Genomic DNA, 8990 nt, shown 5'->3' on the forward strand with positions numbered 1-8990 from the left:
CTTTTTGTGTTCAATTCCAATCCAACTGGCAAGAATGAGCAGTCACACTTCCTATATGACAACCATCTAGTAGTTTCACTGGGTTGGCAGTTCATCGATTTAGTTTTGTACTTCCACATGGTTAGGACACTTATGATTAGCAGATTTTTAAAGAATTATCAATTTCTGAACTACAAACATGGAAATATCCTGACTTTTAAACTCAATTTATATAGTTAGATGCTTTCTGTGCTTACATTTTTTCATTTATGTGATAAAGACAGAAGTCTGTTTTTCAACTTGCTTAGTGCTGTCCTCACTATCAGCTACCATAATATACCATACTATAAATTCTCCATTAGTCCCTAGTGCCAAATAAACTCCTAAACTAAATTGCAGTTCAATAGCATCTGTCTTTACACAATTGTTCTCACAGGCTGAGCAGTGCTCCCTGTGACGATTAAAACTTTGACTTTGTCAAATCAGTGGAGTGCACCTTTAAATGAAATCTAAAGATCAGCCTGGATTTCATCTAATCCAAGGGGATTTGATGTGTTGATGCGACTCTGGGTTCAAAGAAAAGTGCAAGAAAAAGAGTAAACACCCATTTAGCGTATATTCACTGTGGGTCATACTGCACAGACACTTCGCAGAGAATCAGATAATGATTCTGTTTACCTGCTTTGGGACTGTTATAGTATATGGAGGCATTATACCTCCCAGGTTCCAGACAGTTAGTTCCTTCCTTTGCCTGCTTCTCATTTACTCAAAGCCAATATGACTATTTATGTGGGGTGCTGAGAAATGATAAATGATGGTGTGCTGCCTAATAAATATGAAATCCCTGGATCATTAGCTGGATTAGATTGGAGGGAAAAGTGCATAATCAGCCCATGGATGCACTGTAGTCAGGGAATCATCAATATCATCGCATCAGCTCACCCTTAGAGGCAGAGATAGTTAAAGAGACAGAGGGAGAGATAGTTAGAGACAGGGAATAAGAGAGAGAAAGAGAGAAGTCTAAAACGATTCATTCAGTAATGAGCAGTGAGCAGGCCAAAGCAATTACAGAATATGACCATCTATTTAGCATTCAAATGGGGCTGCTATTGCCATGGATAGTGAGGTTGTTTAGACTTGCAGGTTGGAGATGGCTGCGGGATGTGAAGTGGGGAATAGGAGAGAAAAGATGAAAGTTTCCTGACAGTAGAGCTGTGCAAAGGCAAGAGGAGGGAAAACAGAGTAGATGAAGACGTGTGTTGTCAAATTTATTTAGCTGACATGACCTTCCATCCAGTGATGCCTTTACCTTTTAGCCTCCAGCTAAGGCTCAGAGATGGTGGAGAAGTGGTACCATGGAGCACTGCAGTGGGCCATCCCTCCAGCCCGCTGACAGGCCAGTCGATGGGTTTAATCAACCAAAGACATGCTATAGGGAAACAGGCTCTGCATCAAAGAAGTGCTGATACATTGATTCACCTCACCTCCAGCCATAACAGTCTATCTGCTCTTCCTGATGCGGGGCATTCACGTGCAAACATACAGTCGTCATGACAAAGAGAGAGAAAGATAACCTGAAAGAGAAGCTATTTAGCAGGAAAAGCAGGATGTGTGCTGCTAGGAGATCAATATGGCGTTCAGGCATTGCTGTTTTCTACCATCAGAACATGACGGAATTGATCTGGACCCCCTGTGAAACCTGTAGTCATTATATACATTAATATAAAATGTGACATTAAGAAGTTTCATAGCCAGGCTGCAATGCTGACTATAAGGCTCCCCCATCTGCTAATGCTCATCCAGATTTGGAAGCTCTTCACTAAATCATAAAGATGATGTACTGTCTCCTCAACACCACGGCTCTGCCTCACTTCCACTTTATCCTTCTGGGACCTTTCAAAATGAGCAACAGACGATGTCATTGTCTTTCATGGGACAGTAACTTTTCCCAAGCAGCTTTCTTTGAGCACTTCAAGTATTGAAATCTCCAAAGTATGAGGATACACAAGGGTTTACAGGATGAGGTGAACACTAAGGCATTGTCCAACACACACATTCGCATGTCCATCATATCAACATCATGCTTTGACAATACGTCACTGAGCTCTTGTCTCTGAAGAGGTTTATTTCTGGTGCAAATTTCAAGCCAGTGTGGAAAATGGGTGTTCTGTAATTCATTCTTCCACCTCATCCTCTGATGTGAGCCCTCGTTTGTATAAATATTCCATAGAAGATAAACCCTACTTATTTTGTCTCTCATGCTCAGAGAGAATAACAGCAAAAATAGATTTCTTTGAGGATATGGCTTGAAAGATTACATTTCCTCTTACATCATCCTTTTCCATCTGCTCTGAGTCCTCCCACTCCCAGAGAAGGGGCTGATGGAGGCACTGCTGCAACCCTCGAGGTCTCCTTATTCGTCCCACTGCCCCTCGCCCTGGCCCGGCATCGTTAGCTCACCACAGGCATAATTGGGTTGTGTCTAATAACTGTGGTCCCCAGGGTGTGCTCTAATGAATAGAGAATATAATTAATGCCACGGTGACGGATATTGGCTCACAGCCCTCAGGCAGGACCTGCTCAGCATTCGACTTCTTCACCAACTTGTCTCCTTCTGTCTCTTTCTGTCTCTGCATCCACTCCACTGAGCGACCACAGCATTATTAGCACTGTGTGTTCACCCTGGTTTCACCCATTGGGCTGAGATCCAGGGCGGTTGCTGATCTGATAAAGCTACAGATGCATAAAGTTCCATTTAAGATAGTTAATCGAGTGAAGCCCTGAGATTGCCTGGCATTGCATTGGTATTAATCCTATTGTAAACAATGCTGTGGTTGTCTGCTTGACTGCTCTGTGATCTTTCTGTTTTGTTTTTTCTATTTGCAGGACTTACTGTGAATTTTAAGCATGTTTGTGACTAGCTGTGGGTGGATGCGTGACTGTGTGTGTGTGTGTGGTATCTGTGCTGTGTCAGCGTATGTGTCAATGAGGCATCCAGGTGAATCCAACAAAAGATGGAGGAGTTAACAGTCAGCTGCTCTGCCCCTCAGTAAGCACACCTACAGGCATCCATCTAGCTGTCCGGCACTCTGTCACGCCTCACAGGAAGACGCTGATGGATTCACCCTCCATCCTGCTCTTTCTCCTCTCCTTCTACGCCTCTCCTCTCTGCCCTCCTGCCTCCATCTGTCTGCCATCTGCTCCATCCTTCTGACTTCCTTGCTCCCATGTTACCTCATGTACAGTTTCATTTCATCCTTCTCCCACAGCCTCTTCACTTACTTTGTCACTCAAGTTTGGGCAGCACGGTGCAGGTTTTACTGTCAGGATGTGCAAGAAAGCACAGGAAAGGTCAACCTCGTGTGTTAATACAGTCAGTGCATCTGCTGATGAAACATGAGAGTTCAGGTTATTTTTGGGGCAGTTTGAGTGTGGAAATAACACTCACACATACCTTCGCTAAGGTAAATACTTGGTGGCAAACTACAGACCCCTGGTGGGAGCTCACTGCCACTACAGCTCACGGAGATGATTACTTCCAGTTTGACTGGCAGCGTCCCTGGCTAGGCATGAGTCCAAGGTAAGCTCTTAATGAGCGTCCAGTAGGGAGCAAAATGAGAGAGGAGAGGAGCAGAGGATAAGATGAGCTGGAAGGACAAAGAAAAAGAGAGAGAGAGAGAGAGAGAGAGACAGGCAAAGTTGGCAGGACAGAGCTGCAGTAATTGGGGGTAAAAAAGTTATAACAAGGTGTTGCTCTGTTGTGTCAGTTGAATAGGTTAAACTAGGCTGGTATGTCACACTGAGAGTGAAATACCATCTGCACACTGAGAGGCACCATGCTAATGACCATTGCTAGAGATGACTGCACAGATGCCCTTGATTGCCTTTATAACTGCATGTATCAGTGTGGCTGCTTGCACGTCTTTGTATGTGTGTGATCAAGCACACGTCTGTGTACCTGAGTGCATAAACCTGTCAATGCTGTGGTGCCACTTCTCTTTATTAGTCATTAATGAACATGGAATCTCACATGTTTTTCAGGCTGACAGAATAAAGCCAAACCATTCTGTTAAAACCATTAGCAGGAAGCTGAATTCATGACATGCATGGTTTTCATGCCAGTTGACTGAAATAGCTGTAAATGGATTAAGTTAAGTATGCAAACATCCTGACTGACATAGACGAAATGCTGCATTACATTTGCAATTTCACAGAAGGCTTTGGCTTCTTTAATATATTTCTATGGGATAAAAATAATGTCTTTGTTTGAATAAAAAGATAATTGCCTGTGTGTGCATGCTGGGGTGTGTGTGTGCACGACAAACTAGAGATGCCTCAAAAGCTTCCATTCAACATCTTAACATCACAGCACACTAACCTCTGGTGCACTGACCTTGGCTGTAATTGCAGCAGGACCTTTTCTTTTATGCATTGGTCACCAGGATAGAGAAATTAAATGTCAACCAAGCCTGAGGGGGAAGAAGCAAGGTACTGCACTGTATCGGATTGGAAGCAATCCAAAATGTCCGACATTCAGTCCCACGGCTCTTCATGAGAGAGTCCCTGTCTCACCATGTGCACACATACACTTACCCACACACCACTATACTTGTGAGGACCCTCACTGGCACACTGCATTCCCCAGCCACTTAGCCTAACTGTAACCATCACAACTAGATGCCTTAGTCCAACCCATATTCTAACTCTACCCTAAACCCTATTCTGACATTAACCTTAAAACCAAGTCTTAACCTTATAACGGCCCTTTGAAAGTACGAGCACCAGCCAGAATGTCCTCACTTCCCAAAACTGTCCTCACTCAGTTGGTTAAAAACTTAGTCCAGTCCTCGCTGTGTAGTAAGAACATATACACACCAAAACACACACACACACACACACACGTACTTGGAAACAGTAAAACTCTCCACTAAAACGGACACTAATAAAATTCTGTGGTAGTTTATTTAATTGCAGGGGAAATTGAGAAACACTGACTACACAGAATTCATTGATGCAGACAGGAGCAGAACACACACCCAAGTATGAACATGCACATACTGTATGTACATGCACACACACACACACACACACACACACAAAGACTTGTCACTAAGCGGTACAGAAGACAGAGGGATTGAGAGTATTCACATTTGGAGGGGAAATAGAGCATGTGGTGACAGCAGAGTGGTGGGAGAGTCCAGGGGGAGTTGGTGATGTGCAGCAGAGAGGAACAGCTTTGAGTCAAGGTTTCTCAGAGTCACGCTGGGGCGAACACAACACCAGCCTTTCTAAAAGGTTTTCCTCATTCAAAAAGTGGCTAAAACCTTTTTTTTTTTTGGTTGTGCACTACAATCACACCACTGCATTCAAATGTTGAATGTTCAGGCAGCTGAAATTGACTCTAGATTAAAATTTGGTCATTTCTTTGGAGCCAGTACATTTTTATACTGCCAGTACGTCTAATTTAGGCCTTGATATGAACTTTCATGCTGGCTGATTAGGAAAGACTTTTGATATTCTTACATTACTAGAAGTAAACTTCACAGCATAACAGACTAATTTATTTGATATTACCATCCTCCCTTGTACATATAGGAAGTGTTACTCTTTCATGTTGTTGATATGCCATGGAAGATTTATCTCCTCTCTCTGCTTGTTTTCATTTTTTCCATCAGTACAGTAGTGAGACTAAAAAGAAAGAAGACTTTGAAAATTGCAAAGCACAGCATTGAAGTCTTAGATCAACACAGCTGATCTCAGTGGAGCCTCACAGAGCTTCTCAGATTTAGAAGAAGGGCAACTTTTAATCATATACTGTACTTACTGTGATGTATGATCTTGCTTGTCCAGCAGTGACCACAATGCATGGTAGTTTTCACTAAAAGCAGAGAGGACTTATCACCATTGTCTCAAGAAAGTATTTTGCCGTGTCACCCCAGTAATTCACTTTGCACAGATCTCACCACTAACTTAGCCACTAACTTAGCCACTCTGTGGCATTTAGTAGATTCATTGCCAGTATTTTCTTCTTCAGCCAGGGCTCTCACTTGCAAGGAAGTTTTAATGAAACCTCCAAGTTCTTTTTTTGCAGGATGTACTGTTTGTACTCTAATCACGAGTGGAGGATAAGCCTACCATTGTCATACTTCTCACCCAGGCGAAGAAAAACACAAAGCCTTCTGAGTAAATTCCCCCAACCTTGTTCAGAGCTCCCCCAACGCTTCTAAATACATCATGTCAGTTGGCAGCACAGTTTAAAAGTCAGAGGACCATTTTCTCTGCCATTTCATCCACGTTTTTGAGAATCTGCAGAGCTGGACATGATGAGATGGTTCGCTGCAGGTGGACAAAGATCTCAGAGTTCTTAAAAAGTATCGTGTTCAATACGTTTTTATATGTGATAAAATCACCATCATCCACCAAGAGGTTTTTTTTATAAATGAGACTCTCTGGTTGCAAAGGTCCCTTCAGGGCCCCAAAACACCTGTAGATCTGAACATTTCAGTATTATATAATGAGTCCTCTTCCAAATATGATGCGGTAAACTAAATTTAGCTTTATAGCTTTATATTCACACTAGAGCAGAAACTGAATAGCTTTGGATTTCATCTGAAATGGGTGCAGTTTAAAACAGAAGTAGTGAAATAGTTGAGGTCAGAAATTCCATTTTATATTTCCACCATGCAAAAGATTTTTGGAGAGACAAATATAAAAGATATCAGTGTATGAAATAGTGTGAAAACTCAGAGGAACGATGCCATTTCTTTTAATAATGGGAGTGTTCTGCGAGCCCAGTTTTTGTATTTATGATCAACCCAACCCTCCTTCTCCCTGATGTTATACAAATAAAACTGTTTTGTGATACATTGTGACAAAGCAGGTAAGAACACACCATTTTTCCCTGTTTTCAGCATCATTACCGTGTTGCTTACAAATGTGACCATGCGTGTTAAATGGCTGTTTCATCCGTCGTCCATCACTGATGTATAACTTGCAGACACATGCTATCCTGGCTTAGCTTGTGGTTCATTTTACATTCAGGGGGTGGGGGGGTGGGGGGGTCTGAACAAACGGTACAGCTCCCACTTTGAGTGGCACCTTTTCTTGTTGGTGAGCCAGTTATGCTTTTTCATGAGCTGCCATTACTACACTGTGTGAACATTTTTGGGAACACGGTGTGGTATTACAGTATTTTTGTATGTGTGTGTGTGTGTGTGTGTGTGTGTTCCTATAGCCTGAAATCTCTCCCAGAAATCCAATCATGCAGTGAAACTCAGCTCAGTCTGTCACACCTTGATGACACTTGCTTGTAATCACATCATATTCTGGAAATGTATCAAAAGGTGGATGAGGGCAGGAAATATCATTCACCAAACAGTTACCTGACTGTATACTGCTGTAGGAGAGGACGTTATGTCTGTGCAGCTGGAATCTATTTCTGTCATGTGACCTGATAAATGTTTTCCAAAATAAAATCAGATCTGGCTCCAAATTGAGTTGTTGTAGCCTCTAAAGGGATTCGCAAATGCTTTAAAGCTTCTTTTATAATGCTTTCATTTATGAGTAAATATTTTGGTTTGATTTATTTTTCATCGTATTTGAAAACACATTACTGCTATTCTTCTGAACAAAGTATTTAGATAATAAAATATCTGTAAATTGTTTCTCCAGAAAAAACCCCATACATGTGCTGCAGTGACACAATGACTGAACACCTCTCTGTCCTGTTCTATCTACACACTCTATGAGCTGTGCTTATTGAAAGTAGTAATGTAAGCGTGTATTTTCTATTAATACCCTATCAAATGTTTTATTGTTAACAAGACGAATGATATTTCAAGAATAAGTTAAAGAACCCTGTAGTACTACTAAACTAAACTCACTGAGAATCAACCCTCCATTTTAGAGTTCGTCACAGCTTTTGTCTGTTTTTAACTCTTTGTTTTGGATCATCAATTCACACAAACAACCAAGGACATTTAAAACCAAAGGGTGGATGGACATTTTCTACATGTAGAATAATGCAGTGCTTTACTGGACATACATCTGCATATTTAAGTGACATGTTTATTTGACAAACAACCTGCTGGAAGAAGTGGCTGTAGCTAATACGACATATTGAATCACATTGTCATAAACGACGGCTAAGCAGAACAGATTAAAAACACGGATACTAGTATCATATACGCAGTTCCTGCCAGTGGCCAGCAAAACACCAGATATGACAGCAGACATGTTGTGGTGTCACATCAAATTTAATAAATGATACGATGCAATAAATTGTAATGAAATCCCCCTGTTAGATTCCTGCAATGGAATTACTGTGTCTATGCATTAGTCAGCAGCAGGAGAACACGGAAATAGACTCTGTCCAACAAATGGGTCATAAACATGCACAGTCCCCAGTTTGGGATTTAACACATTAACACAGCAGATGACTTTAGCTCTATGCACCTGTGCTTTCAACTGAGAAGAAAGTTTCACTCTTGGGATACTGAGCATTTTCCAACCACTACTTTTGATGGTGCTTGGATACAATTTCAACATAAAATCCTCCAAAAAAAGATATATACATCTTCAAACACTGGCTTAATTAAGCCGTGAAAAGACGACACCAGTGATTTGTCAGGTGGAAAAAACGCAACATTTAAATAATTTCTTCAGACCTGTCCCTGAATGCAACATCACACTGATGATGACAAATGATATTCATTATGTAATTTATTTGGTTATTGTTTTGTCTCCAGCAGAGAAGCAATTTTATCTGTCAAGTTAGGGGGCAGGGCCAGCAACACTGCTAACTAATCATGCTGTATGTAATGACCAATTGTGGATCATTAATGATGACATGTATATATGCTGTTCATTTGAGAGGAGCTCATGGAAACCAATCCAAAACCCAAACACACTTTGGTGGAAAAAGACAGGAAAATAGATGTTGCATTAATGTCAAGGAAATTAATCTTCCACATATGTTATTGCCACTGTGCAGACTTTGATTGTGAGTATAA

This window comes from Pempheris klunzingeri, chromosome 9, assembly GCF_042242105.1.
Source record: "Pempheris klunzingeri isolate RE-2024b chromosome 9, fPemKlu1.hap1, whole genome shotgun sequence".
NCBI lineage: Eukaryota > Metazoa > Chordata > Actinopteri > Acropomatiformes > Pempheridae > Pempheris > Pempheris klunzingeri.